The 16,431-nt window shown below is 35.6% G+C and overlaps 1 long non-coding RNA gene across 3 annotated transcripts in view; it reads right to left on the bottom strand.

The window, feature by feature from the left end:
* Positions 1 to 12,659, bottom strand: part of LOC112675173 (uncharacterized) — a 139,566-nt gene extending 126,907 nt beyond the window's left edge. For 2 of the 3 annotated variants that reach the window (XR_003145792.3, XR_004805665.2), the window contains exons 1-4: positions 12,519 to 12,659; positions 9,523 to 9,579; positions 9,099 to 9,159; positions 6,276 to 6,436 (exon numbers count right to left, since the gene is read on the bottom strand). This is a non-coding gene — a long non-coding RNA (uncharacterized LOC112675173). The other variant, XR_004805667.2, reaches the window with a different exon arrangement.
* Between the last annotated feature and the right edge of the window lie 3,772 nt (positions 12,660 to 16,431).

Here is a 16,431-nt window from a genome sequence, read left to right as displayed (position 1 = left end):
GAACTACTGAAGATAAATTAAGGTTGTTATATTAAATCAGAATAAGGACAACTCACAAGATTTAAAAACCACAGAAAGTTGCTGAGCTCTAGTGTTTCTATCTTGTACTAGGTTAAAGATTGTGATAATAGAAGAATGTGTATAATTAGGGTTAGATTAAAATGCAGGATACCATGTTATCACAGTCATATCAGTATATTAGTAGTCCCCTAATAATTCGGGGGGCACATGGAGTGGAATTAAGTGATTTTATTGCAATGAGTCTATTCCCTTCATTTCTTTCTTCTCTGCCTAATGTTCTTTTTCCTGTCTTCCACCCACTTGATAAAAACAAGCCATTTACAGGATTCAACAGACAGTGTATGGGTGGATAATCAGAATTTGGGGGCTCTAAAACAGTTTTACCAATAATTAACAAAGTAATCATTCACTTATATAACTTCACTCTAAATGACAGTAGTTGATTTCTTAATAGTCCTTGATTTTACCCTTTTTTTTAAAGATTATTTATTTACTCATGAGAGACAGAGAGAGAGAGAGAGAGAGAGGCAGAGACACAGGCAGAGGGAGAAGCAGGCTCCATTCAGGGAGCCCGATGTGGGATTCAATCCCGGGTCTCCAGGATCACACCCTGAGCTGAAGGCAGGAGCTTAACCGCTGAGCCACCCGAGCATCCCTGATTTTACACTTTTTTTTTTATTTTACACTTTTAACATACTATTGTCCAATTTTATTTCAAGAAGGGATAAAATAGAAGAGAGAAAATATAAATCCAAATGAAATAAAGAAGCTTAAAATTCAATTTGAGACATGATCCCAGTATTTCCTTCAAAAATTCTTAGGCCAAAGTGTGGTTGTATACAGATTCATCTATGTAGGTCCTTCTTCTGAGATCTTCTTATCTATGATAGAAATATTGATTCTACTGTGACCTCTGTCTCTCTTTTAGAACTCTAGAGATCAACCATCAGGAAAATTCGGAAAATCACACCATATGAACAGGTTTGTTCAAGAACCAAGTATCCAGTAACTTCTCACTGATGCGGCAGAGGGAGTATGCTCAAATGTAGCTACAGGATGAGTCGATTTCTGAATTCTTATTTTCCACCCAAATATCACATTCTTCCCACCTTCCATTATCACTCTCCCTATTTCTGTGCAAATTATGCAAACGTACAACCTTTCCTCCTATTCTGTTCACAGTCTCTGTTTGGAACACGTGCGCCCTCTTATTCATCTTATCTCAATGCCCCGTTCTTCTTCCTCTCCTTCTTTAACAAACCAGTACTTGTTATCTTTCCCATGCTCCAATCCCTGCCTCCCATATGCCTATTATCCACAATAAATACATACACAGAAGTTCTACAGAGCTGGATGCATCATGAACAAATACATGCATTAGCTAACTTTTTATTAAGGATATACTGGAATGAACATTCATTGGAAAATAGTTTGAGAAGAGGAAACCATGGAAACTGGCCAGCAGAAATATTCCAATTTTGGAAAACGTGCTTTTTTGGAAAAAGCATCATACATAAGATGAGATTTCCAAAGCTGTCAATTAAGATTTAGTTTCCTTATCCATGTCTATATTAAATATTCCTTTCATGATATCACTATCTACAGTATCTGAAATACCTGTGGTCTCACTTTGCAACCTGTTATTATCAATTATCATATTCAAAGCAGTTCCAAAGAAAGCTCTACTATGAATTGCATTATCTTCCTAGGGAAGTGTTTCAAAGAGCCAGCTTCTGGGGTTGGGGGACAGAAAGAACTACCTATGGTCTGGCATTGTCTGTTGGGTTTCATCGGTTGCTTTATCACATTCAAAATTGGAAAACACACCTATGTTGGTAGATGCAAAATAACACCAACTCTCTTGCAAGCATACTTGACCAGTCCACATTCTCAAATGACAGCGAAAACAAAACAAATAGGGTAATATGCTTTTTTATTGCCTTTCTTATTTCTTATTTCTTATTTTGGGACATTATTAACAGTGTTAAATCTTATTTTAAAAAAAAATAGCCTAAAATACCTAAAGCAGTCTTAACATTAACAACTAACAAAATATTTTTGTTTGAGTACTTACTAAACCCCTTTCCACTAATCACACCTATAAGCATTAGGACATTCATGGCAAATCATTTGGACAGAGAGCATATTGCCTAGGCCCTTTGTAAATATTGTCATAGGGGGAGGACAATATAAGCACTTTGCTTCAAATGTCCCAAATCAGTTAACTTTTAATTAGTGACAATCATCACACACAAACATACATACACACAAATATTTATCTTCTATAATGAGGATTCTAAAATAGTGGTTTTTATTCCAACTTGGTTAATTGAATGAGGCAACAGATTCTCCTAGTAGACAGGTGCTCAGAAGTGGAATTTATGTTTTCTGCTACATATGATATTCCTTCAAATGGAACATCCTTGATTAAAGAGACCAGACAATACGATTCATGCTGAAGGCAGGAAATTTGGCTTCAGAACATAATGAGAATGGGTTCATCCTGCAGCTTTTCCCATTTTCATTACAATCGTTGTCATGAGAATAGATTCATATTGTGGCATTTTCAACTTCTATTATCATCTTTGTCACAGTATGAGGTATTAGAATTTTAAAGCCTAATAAGTTCTGACCACAGAATCCTACCCCATTGTTATTTTATGCTTGTGAAAGGGGAAAATACTCAGACCTGTTGGCAAATCCCACTGGTCACAGAACTGTAAACAGAGGAGGATTGGAATACTAGTTGATCACATCACTAGAAAGGATTTTTAAAAATCCAGGAGCATGTAAGTTTGCATCTTATAGTCTAATGACTATTAAAATTCTGTTCATATATTCTACAAACAATAAATATTGCACCCCAAGACACAATCATAACCAAAATACATTTTAAATTCTTGGAGAATGTCACTCCATGGCCCTTAGAGTGAGAAGAGGTAATGCTGTCTTTTTCCTCAGAGCTGAACATAGCCAACAACACGTTGATAATAAAGGCAACAAAAACAAAGCCAAATGATCACACTTTTTTTTTAGAAACTAGATTTGCAATGTACAACTATTTTCTTTTCAGATATATGATTTTTTTTTTACCAATTTCACCAATTTGGAGCCTGATGCTGGCTCCACTAATAATTAGCTCTGAGCCTCTATCTCACAACCCATAAAGTAGAGATAATAGTACCTGCCTCGCATATCAAACAGGATTTGGGTAAGAACCACATGAGACGATGTTTCTGTAAACACTTCAAGTATGAAGTGTTTTCACAAACACAACATGATCCTTATTAAATCATCTTTAAATGAGGCATACACTGACTATTACATAAAGCCCCATTTGGGGGATACTATTATAAAATTCATAACTGAGGCCTCCAGCCTCTGGTCAAAGGGGTGGCATCAACTAGCAGTGAACAAATCACACTGAAGGGCAGTGCAGGTATACAGCAGAAGGCTTTACTCATTCCTTTGGGCATTTTCAGCTCTATTCGCAATCCTTCAGAGCACAAGGCAGGAGCCCTTCTTATATTCTTGGTGAGTTTTCCTTCAAATCACCTCTTCTGCTCTGACATGGTTGAAAAATGTGCAAGCTAAGGAAGATAATGCAAATACTGCACTGTTGTCACTTACCATCCCAGCCAGCACTGGCACTGCGAAAATGAAAAAGCCTCTGACATATTGAAGCTTAGCAGCAACATTCTAACTGGGGCGAGAACAATATTTTTAATCCTCCCTGGAAAGATCAAATTAAATCAGTGGCTCTCCCTGATACAGCTCTATGTCACTGACTGTTTGGATGAGAAGCCTAGAGAGAAGTCTGCAGCTCTTGACTTTGTAACTCATGTCTTTCTATAGAAATTCAGGGAGCAGTGATAAGCCATTCCTGCATGAAGATTAGCCTCAAGACAGTCAGATGGTGTCAGAGGGGAGGGGTGGTGAGCACACATTTTGCCTGGCATTTAAATTCAGCTAAAAATCATCAAATTTCACAGCTGAACTTCAACATGACTTGGTCAGAGGTTTGACTTTCCTTCCCTTTTCAACAATGCATCTGCATATTTCACTCTATATGGCTATGTACTTTAGCGATTATATATTAAAGGCAGATTCTATTAGTCAAATTGTTATGAAATTATGGCTGCATCCATTAAAAGTTCTTTTTAAAGGCAGTTAAAACATGAGGGTAGTTTTAAAACTTTAGTATGATAAGAAACATCTGGAAAGCGTAAAAAATGCAGATTCTAGGTGCCTGCCTGCAGAGTCTCATTGAATGGATCTGGAATGAAACCCCAGAAATTGCATTCCTAACAAGCACCCCAGGTGAAACTTATCCTACAGTCTTTCAATCTTAATGTGATTTTTATAATCCCAATTGCATTTAAATCCTTTGAAGAAAAGAAAAAAACAGGAGGAGGAGGACAGCCCAAAATGCATCTTGACAGTTTTGTAGATAGTCTTACTGTGGCTTTTGGAGATTTTAAATAAAAATTTTATGGCATATTAATCCATAATATGAATGCTTTTTTTGAACTAAACAAATCAAACAAAGAAAAGCTGTGTTCCCAGAAAATTATTCAGCTCCCCCAAAGCAAATATTTTTCATATGGGATATTTCAAGGAGCCTAGTTTTGTATGCTCAATAGTCTTAACCACAGTATTTAATTTAAGCTTAAGGCTCTAAGTTTTTGCATTAACTTTGACAGTAAACAAAACGGAAGTATAAAAGTAATGTAACCAATTCAAGATGTTCAAATATCCACAACACATTCAATCAGCAGTGAAATATTACTTCAACACATCTCCATATATAAAGCTCAATACATGTTATCACAATACCAACGTTATTTTTTTAAAGTCTAAGGCCAACTACTAACTTTTCATAATGATAGAATTAAGGGTAGCAAATCTAATTAGACCAATGGCATATAACATTTATTAAAAGCTCTTTTCAAATCAAGCTATTATTCTTTAGAAGAAATGCTGAATTCTCTGATTCTGGACAACTTGAAAACCTGTGTGGTATTGTTTTGGTTTTGTTCTATGCAGTTAAAATTAGATTTTACTTCCTATAGTCCTTAACAGAAGAGCTGGCTTCACAAATGTGTGATATGTATGATCACACAAAGCCCAGACCTTGGTTTAATACCCCACTGTCATTGCCTTGAAAGTCAATAGTTTTTGAACACGGTCCCTCATTTTTTCATTTTTCACTGGGTCCTGCAAATTACCTACATAATCCTATACCTTAATAACATTTAGGTGTGATTTTCTTTCAACAAACATTTCAGGCATTAAAACAGTGCTTTGGTGTGCCTATTATCCACTAATGTATTTGTTCACTGTACATGTGGTTGTTAATCACTGATCTATAGAAGGGAGCCCATTCCATGTCCTTATGGAATTCCAAATCCAGTGGAGAAACTAATTATTTTTGTCTTGGGGAGTATGCATTAAATAGTGAGTGGTCTTCACAAACATATACTCATAATTTCATATGAATTTATTTAGATACTAACAGAAACACTGTATCTATTATTCTAGATATAAGGGGGTTAGGGTTATGTCTAAAAATCAAGAAATTACACCATGAAAATCAAGAAAATTATTCTATAGTTAGCTAATCTATCTATCTCCTATTGATTGTGTTTCTCTAGAAAAACATGACTAAAACAGGAGAGTTTTCCCTGTGTTGGAGTCAGGCAGACACAACCACAGTGGTTCACAATGCTCAAAACACCCTGTGGAAGTATTTCTCAATAACACCTGAGGATGACTCTTGAAGACATAAATCATTTTCCATTCCTCCACCTGAATATGGATACTGGTTTCTCCATTAACTGGATTCAAGAAATAACCAGATTGTGTCTGGCTTTAGTTTCATACACACATGTGTTAATAATCTCCACATAACTATGGGGTAAAGGGCACAGATAAAACCAGTCTGGGATCCTTAAAGGCTACAGAGTAAAGGTCAACAGCAGTTATTCTTGAAGCTTCACTTGAAAAAGTTAAAAAAAAGAAAAATACTGAGCTACATGGTGGCCATGTATGTGCTTTAAGAAGCAAATTCCTATTAGTAAATCTCACAGGGGTTTTCTGCCTAGAAGTTAAGGATTGAAGGACAGTATACACATATTTACAGAGGCTGGGCTCACCCTTGTGATACATTTTCCAGGCATATTTCCTTGTCCTAGTCATCCCCCTGGATTTTGTTTCTTCAGCAGGAATCATTTCCCCAAAAGGAATTTACTCACATGTCACAGGCTGACAGTCCCAAGATCTGTAACTGGCAGGCTAGAGACCCAGAAGAGCTGATGATGTAGCTCCAGTCCAACTCCAAAGGTCTGAGAACCAGGACAGCTGATAGTTCCAGCCCAAATATTGGCAAGCTCAAGACCAAGGAAGAGCCAATTTTCTAGTCCAAAGACAGAAAGAATTCTCTGTTACTTGGGGCAATGTTAGTCTTTTCATTCTATTTAGGACTTCAGTTGATAGGATGAGGCCCACACAATCTAGGGAAATATGTTTTACTCAATCTACCAATTCAAATGGTAGAAACACCCAGAAACACCCCACCACACCCCCAAGCACTCAGAACAATGTATGACCAATTATCTGAGCATACCATGGTGGAGTCAAACTGACTTGTAAAATTAACCATCACATCCCTTAGAGCATTTAGCAGGATACTGATTAATGTATTAATTAAGAAAGTGACCTGAGATTTAAAAAAAAGAAGAACTACCCAAAAGAATTAGAAAGACATAAAAATAAACTCAAAATAGAATAAAGATCTGAAAGTGAGACCTGAAACCATAAAAATCCTAGAAGAGAGCACTGGCAGTGATTTCTGACATCAGCTATAGCAACATTTTTCTAAATACATCTCCTGAGGCAAGAGAAATAAAAGCAAAAAGAAACTATTAGGTCTACATCAAAATAGAAAGCTTCTGCACAGCAAAGGAAATAATAAACAAAACTAAAAGACTGAATGGAAGAAGATATTTGCAAATGGCATATCTGAAAAAGGGTTAGTTAATCCAAATATCAATATAAAGAATTTATACAACTCAACACCAAAATAACAAAAATTAAAAATGGGCAGAAAACATGAACAGTTATTTCTCCAAAGACATGGAGATGGCCAAATGACACATGAAAAGATATTTAACATCACTCATCATCAGGGATGCCTGGGTGGCTCAGTCCTTTAAGCCTCTGTTTGAAGCTCAGGTCATGATCCTGGGGTCCTGGGATCCAGCCCAGCATCTGGCTCCCTGATCAGATCCCTCTGCTGTTCCTCCCAACTCATGCTCTCTCTCTCTCTCTCTCTCTCTCTCTCACTCTCGCTCTCACTCTCTCTCTTTCACTCTCTCAAATAAATAAATAAAATCTTTTTTTTAAAAAAGTACACTTAACTAGAATGAGCACTGAGTAATGTATAGAATTGTTGAGTCACTGTATTGTACACCTGAAACTAATGTAACACTGTGTATTAACTACACTGAAATTAAATAATAAAAATAAAAGAATTAGAAGAAACACCCAGCATTCACACAAGGATAAGAAAATTGACCTTTCCTATCATCAGAATAGGAAACTCTAATTCATGTATTATTAGAAAGAGAATTCAGAAGGATCTTGCCTCAATATTTGGGGACAATCAGCCCAAAACTCAATTCTCCTTTGTTCTCGCCAAACAGATCTTGAAAGTAAGACCTAAAAGGATTAAACTGTTTCCCAATAATGCAATTGTGTCCTAGACCAAAACTCAGGAATATTATCAAAACACAAAAATATTCAGCATCCTAAAAGATTAAAATTATAATGTCTAGCGTTCAGTAAAAACTTACCAGGCATGCAAAGCAGCAGAAAAATACATTTGATAATGAAGAGAAAAATCGATCAATTGAAACTGACCCAGAACATACACAGATGTTAGAATTACCAGAAAAGAGCATTAAAACTGTTATTATCATAGTATTCCATATGTTTAAAAAGTTAAGTAGAGCCATGAGGAATATTTAAAAGGCCCAAAATGAACTTGTAGAGATGAAAACCAAAATTTTCTAAAGTAAAAAAATACACTAGATAGACATAACCACAGATTAGATATTGCAGAAGAAAATATTAGTAAATTTGAAAGCAGGGCAATAAAAACTATCCACAATGTACAGGGGATCAGTGAAAAGGAGTAAGGACAAGGCAGAGCTTTCACTGGAAGCTGCGAGAAGACACTGAACCAAAGTCTTCAAAGCATTGAAAGAAAAGAAAAATATCAATGTAAAATCTCCATACAGCGAAAATATCCTTCAAAACTAAAGGTAAAATACAGACTTTTTCAGACATATAAAACCAGAGGTCATTTATTAGTGGCATACCACACTATAAGAAGAGTTTCAGGTGATTGACCAATGCACATTGTTAAGACAGAGTAGTCTTCAAGGTGTATTGAACTAATAACTTTATTTAACTCCTAAATAGCCCCGATCAGCTAATATTTTTTGTTTTGTTGTTTTTTTTACGTGCCTGATTCTACAATTTTGTCTTTGTCAGACTTTCAACTCTCAATTCTCACAATTATCACCTGTTTTTTTCTACAAGTCTTTCTTTTGTATCCTAATTTGTGGCTTCTAGTCAGGGAACTTAGAAACTACATAAGGAAATGTATTTTTTTTAAAGAAAATGTATTAGAATTGTGAATAAATGAAGCTAAAACAGCCTCATGAACTTTATGTCATTTATTTGTACAATACAATACACTTATCACTCAAAAGCATTTATCCCCCAGATACGTACTGGAAAAAAAGTAATATAACAATTATTATAAGGAAAACTACTACATATTGAATGTCCAGTGTATGCTAGTCCTCATTCTAAATTCTTCACATATATTTTTTCTAATCTTTTCCATCACCTTTTGAACTTCCAGAATCTGTTTCTAAAATAGATAAGGTTAGAAGTAAAAAGGCAGAATGGTAAGGTACGTTACAGTATCAGCTTTGAATCCAGATATCCCAAACAAAAAGCTCAGCTATGCTACTTTCCAGCACTACATTTGTAGACAGATCACTTACCCTCACATTCTTTATCTAGGCAGCTCCAAGGGTCATGCACTTACCAGTGGATTATCTGCCCCTGTAATTATAGGAAACACAGTATACAATAGAGCATTCAAATATATATATAACAAGTATACATTTATATATATAAAATTATGTGTTTAGAATTATGTTTAAATATATACTTAGAATGCATGTAAATATTCATGTTTAGAGTTTATATATATATATATGAGTATATATATCATATATACACACACATACTTATTTAACATTCACAAAATATACACAGGTTCACTAAAAGTTATGACCATACATCTCCTAACTCTTGCTACCTTGATCATATTTTACCAAATAACAAGGTGGAAGAAATAGAAAATTTCAAACATATAAGTGGCAACTTTCAGATACCTTAGCAATAACTGGATTGATCACTTACCTCTAATAATCTCCCAAGGAGAGCAAGGGCCACAGTCTCCTTAAGGGAACTCAAAGTCTGCCAAGAAAATCAGAAAGGAAAATCAGCCTGGTAGCATGATAGATGGGTTAGATCCAGCTTGTCACTCCAAAGTATGCTGCCAGAATAATCTGTAGGGACAGTGATTTAGCAATGAACCATAATTCAAGTAACTCAACCAGCAGTCACACAGCTGAAATAACCCCTATTTAGGTCTGATGCTCAAACAGTGAAGAGTGTACTGCTCACTTTTAAAGGCACATTAATTCTCTCAGCATTCATTCAGCATTTTGCTGGCAGTGATCTGTAGGAATGTCATTTCATTTATGCTTTTCAGATATGTCTTGAATTTATAGATGACTTCTTTTCCAAATGATCAATGAACTCCAAACTTAGAGTCTTTGAATCAGAAGAGGAAATCTTTAGTACATAGGTAGATCTAACCCGTTCTTTGATTTCATTTGGACCTCAAATTAATATTGCTCTCATCACTGACACTGCTGCTCATGAGTAATTTATATCCTGTGGGATTATCACGACATCCCATTCAGTGCAGCATCTCTGAAAGTTAAAGAATGAAGAGCAATGAATTATCTGTGAATATAGGCCAAAGAGTTAATGGTTTCCAAGCTCAGAGGCAAGATAGGTAATGGACTGAAGTCCAGGGGCCAAGTCAACAGCAGAGGTCACTTGCTAACCCTTTATATACTGACCATTCAGTCATGTTCCTGCACTTGTATCTCTATTCATCTGTACCAGTTCCCCTTTTTCCCCTTCTCTTTTCTTCCACTTTTTTTCTCCCTTTTCCCTTATCTTTCCTTTCCTTTCATTCTTTTCACTATCCTTTATATAATATAAAATTCAAGTCTAGTCATTGTATTTGTTGAATTATATTTTGGTCCTACTCTTTCAAACACTGAGATAAATAAAAACTTTTATATGCCATAAGAATTAAGCAGTTTTCCAGAGGGGTATTTTGTTTTGTTTTTGTTTTTGTTTGCTTTGAGTCAGCAAGCCATGTATTAGGACCAAAAATATGAAGCTGTTTTTTATTCAGGGTCCCTAGAGAATCAAGATTTGACTTCATCTTCATCATCATCATCAAAGTGCCTTCAGCACCTGTTCTCCCACCCGTTCTGTCCTTTCTCTCTTTGGCTACATTTCCCATTCTTTTATTACTAAAAACACATTTTATATTTAAAAATATAATGTATCTTTAAAATATTTATTTTAATATTTTAAATGTGAATGTGTAAATGTGTGTTCAGTTTTGAATTATCTATGCTTTGGTAATAGCCTGAAAGAATCTGTTTGGTTTTTTTGTTGTTGTTGTTGTTGTTGTTGTTATTTTTCTGAGAAGCTGATAATAAATATGAAAGAACACCACCAAATAGGCCAAGTAGTTAAATACCACTTGATCATATCAACTAGTCTTTGATTATATAAGACAGTCCAATAAAGTCTTTGAAAACTGAAATTGTGTATCATGTAGCCATAAAGAGCTATTTTTGTGGTAGTATGGAAATATTCAAGTTCTTTACACAGAAATGGCCAGTGAGGAAAATTTGACGGGATCATGATACGTGATGACAATTTCAACAACCTCAAAGGGTAGCTTAGTAGAACCAGGAAGTGAAAAATTTAGAAACTCAAGAAAACTGAGGGGGGCATTTGACGAGATGAGCATTGCGTGTTATACTATATGTTGGCAAATCAAACATACATATATATATATATATATATATATATATATGATATATATGGTAGAAATAGAAAGAAAAAGAAAGAAAAAAAAGCAGGAGTGGATCATAACAGCCAACAACTGCTATAATAATCTTAAATCAGTCAACAAGTATATATTAAGGGTCTTCTCTGTACCAAACCCTATGCCTGGTGTTAAAAGCACACAGAATTGTGCATGTTGTAGTGGGTGGGAAATAGAAATCCAATCTTGAGATAAGAACAGGCTGCATTGAAATGTTTAAGAATGGACCTCAAATTCAGATATGTAGAAGTGGTTTGCAAAGGAAGTGGCATCTATCCAAGTTTTGAAGGTGCTTAAGAGGTGAAAAAGGAGGAGGTGAAAAAATTGGAGGAAGAGGAGAAGCTGGTTCATATATAGGGAGGCAAGAGAGCACAAATATCTGAAAGACACTCAACGTGTAGTATCTGCTATCGGAAATTTGGATTCTATAATTTTCTAAATGTATGAAAATAGTTATTTCTTTTTTTTCCCTCCACTTCTATTTTCTTCATCTATACAAGGGGCTTATGGTGAAGGTAAAATGAGAGCTCTAGACAGTGACTAGCATAAAGTCTAGCACAAAGTGTGCCTCACAGGATCTAACTGTGTTTCATCTAATCTAGTACAGCATGGACTATAAGATATATCATTATTTTATGCAATAGAGAGTAAAAGAAAAACTGCAATATTAAGCTATCATTAGTGTAAGATGCATCCTAATTTCACAAAAAGTAAAATGTGAGGAAAAAAATCTGTGTAGCTTAGAATGTGTGAAATACAGTAAGTAGTTTATCCCCTCAACTCTGGTATATTGAAACTGAAAAACATCAAAGACACAACTGTTATCAACCATCAAAATGGATGTGAAAATTTAAAGCATACAAGGACGGCACCCCCGGTGTAGTCAATGTTTCATGATAACAATGCATTTGTTTATTTTTTCTCAAGAGTCTATATCATATTAGCCAATCAAGTAATTATTTAATGTTTATTTCTGTAATACATTAAATAATATATTCTCAGCCCTGTTCCTTTCTGCAGCAATCACAGCTGATGCTCTACTAGCTCTCAGGCAGGCATCACTTGGTTAGTATTTTAAGTCCCACACACCAAAGAGAAGGAACAATGGCCCAAGAAACAACAGTAAAAACTGTCCAACTCACACTTATTCTCTGTTTGCACAATTGGATGTCATTCCAGCAGCTGTTTGTAGAATTCCTGGACTATTACTTACCGATTTTTTTTTTAGGTGTATTTAAATAGCAGCCCACATTCCTCTCAAGTTAGTATTTCCAGGCAGTCTCAACCTTGTCTGGCTGAAAGCTCAAAGGCTTTTTTGGAAGAAGACACTGCCAAAGTTATTACACTAGAAATGCTATTTTTCAAAATCAGTGAGTAACACCAAGGGCAACAGGATTCTTTAAAGATTTACTTAACTTTAATGAAAACAACTATTGGTGGATGCTCTTAATTATAAATTAAGATATACATATATATCAAGGGAAAACACTAAGTATTTTTCAGAAAGCAAGTTTGAAATGTTATTAATTCCTAAAAGAGCAACTATGAGAAAAATGACAGGCAACCTTGGTGACTGACCCAGATTCCAGAACTCCCTGCCCAATACAGCAGCCTACAAAGGCTATTGGGTATTTGAAACATGGAGAGTCCAAATGGACTTGTGCTCTAGGTGTGAAACATACACTGGGTTTCAAAGACTTGGTACAAAAAAAAAATTATTTTTATACTGATTTCAGCATTAAGTTTCTTTATAATGCTGTCATGTTGAAATAAAAAATATTTTCAATGCGAGGAGTTAAATAAAATATACCTTAAAATTAATTGCACATGTTGTTTTCTAATGTGGCCATTGGAAATTTTTTAATTACTTATAGGCTCACATAGTTCTATTGGACAGGATTTTTCTGGAGTGGACCCCATGTGGAAGGCACAGACAAGCAGCCTAGTGGGTCTCCAGAACAATGGTGGGGAGACAGAGCCATTTATTTAGCTCCCATGACCTCACTTCTTAATCATTCTATGGGAAGCAATGTATTGAATAGATCCACAATATTTTTTGTGGGTGGAAAAACTGACTAGGAATTTAACATGCATATAACAATGCGTTAATAAAGACTTCCATAAAGTTGGCCACATTACCCTCAGAAGACCTCTCACTGCACTGCCAACAGAAACATGTCCAACAAGAATTTTGTTCTTCCCAATTGCAGCCATCCTACAAGCTTAGAGGTCTTGGTTTATTTTCTACTTTTCTAAATTTTGAGTGAGAGGTTTAGAGGGGTCAGTAGTATTTGGCCAGGTACAATGGGCAACTCATTGTGTTTCCTATGCCTGAGGGACTCATCACTCCACAAGGCTCTTAGTCACTGGATCCCATGAGGTGGTCAAGAGCTACATCCTAGGTGATTTCATAATGTTTACAACACCAAGTCTGAGATGGAAAGAAAGAAAACACCCAAATGGTAAGACTGAGAATTCAAAGCCACAATCAGCCTGTGTTCATTATGCCTTTTCCCAGGACCTCTATTTCCATATGGATTGGGATGAGCTAGACTGTGCAATATCCATAGGGCTGGCTGCACATCAGAATCATCTAAAGACCTTTCAAAACATACCAGGACCCATGGCTCTATGCTAAGGGTGACTGACTTACAAAGTTTTTCTGCCAAGGGGGCCCAAACATGGATAGTCTTTATATCTTCCCAAGAGATACTAACATGCAACCAGGGTTGAAGATCACTGAACAACAGTTCTCAAATGTAGGCTTGCATCGGAATTGCCCAGGGGGGTTGTTAAAATATAGATCACTGAGCCAACACAGCAGTCAGAGGTCTGGGATGAAGCCTTGGAATCTGCATTCTCACATCCCCAGAAGATACTGATATTTTTGGCCCAAGGACCACATTTTGGGAAAAACTCAGCTACAGGAATGCATAGCCCTCCCTTTTCTGCCACTTTTCAGGCATGCCTTCTTCTGTGAAAGGAATGGCTGGTCTCGCTACTGAGTGTAGGAGAAGAAACAGAGTTTTCTCAGAAGAACAACCTCTTCTCTTTTTTCTCTAGATGTGCAAGCCTGGAGATGCCATTTATCAGCGCAAGCTCTGCCTGCAAGGGAAGGAGGAGTGCCTACAGTTGTTTTCGGTTTGGTTTGGAAAGCAAATAATTTAGGAGAAGTATTAAAGCACAGAGCTAAAGTCATCCCCCAACATAAGAATTTTTTACATGTATAACTTGTTTTTAAATTTTGGTCTCGTCTATCTTCTTTTCTCTCACTATATTATAAACTCCAGAAGGGGGAAAAAATGACTGTTATATATTAGCTTCCTAAAATACCAACATAATTCTCCCCCTTTTGAAATGGTTTCTCTTCTTAGTTTTTTGAAAGCATTATAAACAATCTCACTGACTAGTAAACAAGGCTGTAAAAACTGAGGAGAAAACATGGCCCATGTTCAATGGGAGCAATTTATTGAAAGACCAAGAAGACAAATAGATATGACACATCCACAACAAATAGTTACTAAAATGTATGGATGAGCTCAGTTCTGCTCCACTCCACATACTTCACCTCATTTGGCTACAAATTTCTATGGGTACTAAGTATGAGAGAGCATTAGCAGGTAAGAAGCATCAAATCAAACAAATGGTTATTAAGTACTACTAGTAGTAGTAGCAAGTGTTTTATTCAAACACATATTATTCAAATCCCTGCTATGTGCCAGATAATGTCCTAAATACCTTCTGCACAGTATCATCCCACTAAACAACTCTCTGTATAGGTAGATATTATTAGGTAAGGAAATTTGCCTAAGGTATGACTGGGTTAATATTTGCCAAAATAAGAGGTAAAGCGGGGATCCATACTCTATCTGGGTAGAAACCTGATGCTGTTTCCATTATACTGTATACACATACTTGTAGCCAAACATCTGTATAAGGGCTGTGAAAGATGCAAGGAGATAGAATATATAATACCAGCTTCTTAACCTAAAAAAGCACGTAGCCTAGTTGAGAAGATAAAAATATTTAAACAACAGAATCTGAAGATTCATATAATATTATCTTTAATTCCATCTAGAAATTTTCAAGATTTTCAAAAACAGTAAACCAAGTAGGAAGAATACAAGTACATAAAGCCAAGTGATATAGAATATGACTGATCCCTCATAAACTATTCTGCTTCTAGAAAAAAAAAAAAAACTCAATCTAAGTAGAGTCTCTGAGAGATTGAGATCTATTATGTAAAGTGTATTCTACATCTTGTCTAGAATCTCAAGGACTCAGACAAGATAAAATTGCTTCTTTTCCGTACATCTAGCTTTATTAATTTGGTTGATCTCTTCTGCAGAGTCTCTCTCTGGATTTCATATCTTGATCAAATTTTAAGGTACAATCTCCAGAGGTAAAGGTAAACTCCAGATCCATCCTGTCCAAAAGAAGAGCATTCTTCATATCAACTAGTCGTTATGATTCTGTTTACTTCCCTCTAAATAAATAGGGACATGGTGCCTTGAATGATAATAATGAAAAAGATATTGGGAAATTTATCATTATATCCTAGGGAAGAAAAAAAGTGAGTATGACATCCATACAGCACCAATACTCTGACAAAATTAAAGCATCTCAGAGAAGGAGAGTTGTGTGGAACTGCTAGAATCAAATAAAACACAAACAAAACAAAACTAGGGAAGAATCGTAAAGTAGAATCATCACAAAGGCCAGCTTACAATTCAGTAAACAGAAGCAGTAAAGCATAGCAAAAAAAGAACTGGATTAAAGGGATCCAAGATTGAATCTCATTTGGCCAACAATGAACTATGTGATCTTGGTAATTCATTTTACATCTCAGGGCCTTGTTTCTGGGTAAAATTGGGAAACTGAACTAGATGAAGGGTTCATAGGATTCATTTAGGGGATCACATACATAAATAGGAAAAGGCATTTTTATTTTTTTAACCTAACTAAAATTTATAGCAACTCCTCCAATCATAGACTTAAGTGGTAAACCATAGTACTATTAGCAATACTCGCAATTTTGTTCGAAAGTAAATCACAGATATCTTTGTGTTACAGTATAGCTGCTACTGATATCTCAAAGTATCATTTATAATCATAGCTCTTCAAAT

This window comes from Canis lupus, chromosome 16 (genome assembly GCF_003254725.2).
Source record: "Canis lupus dingo isolate Sandy chromosome 16, ASM325472v2, whole genome shotgun sequence".
Classification (NCBI taxonomy): Eukaryota; Metazoa; Chordata; class Mammalia; order Carnivora; family Canidae; genus Canis; species Canis lupus.
Note: the sequence above shows the minus strand (reverse complement) of the source record. Positions and strands in the feature narration are given on the sequence as shown.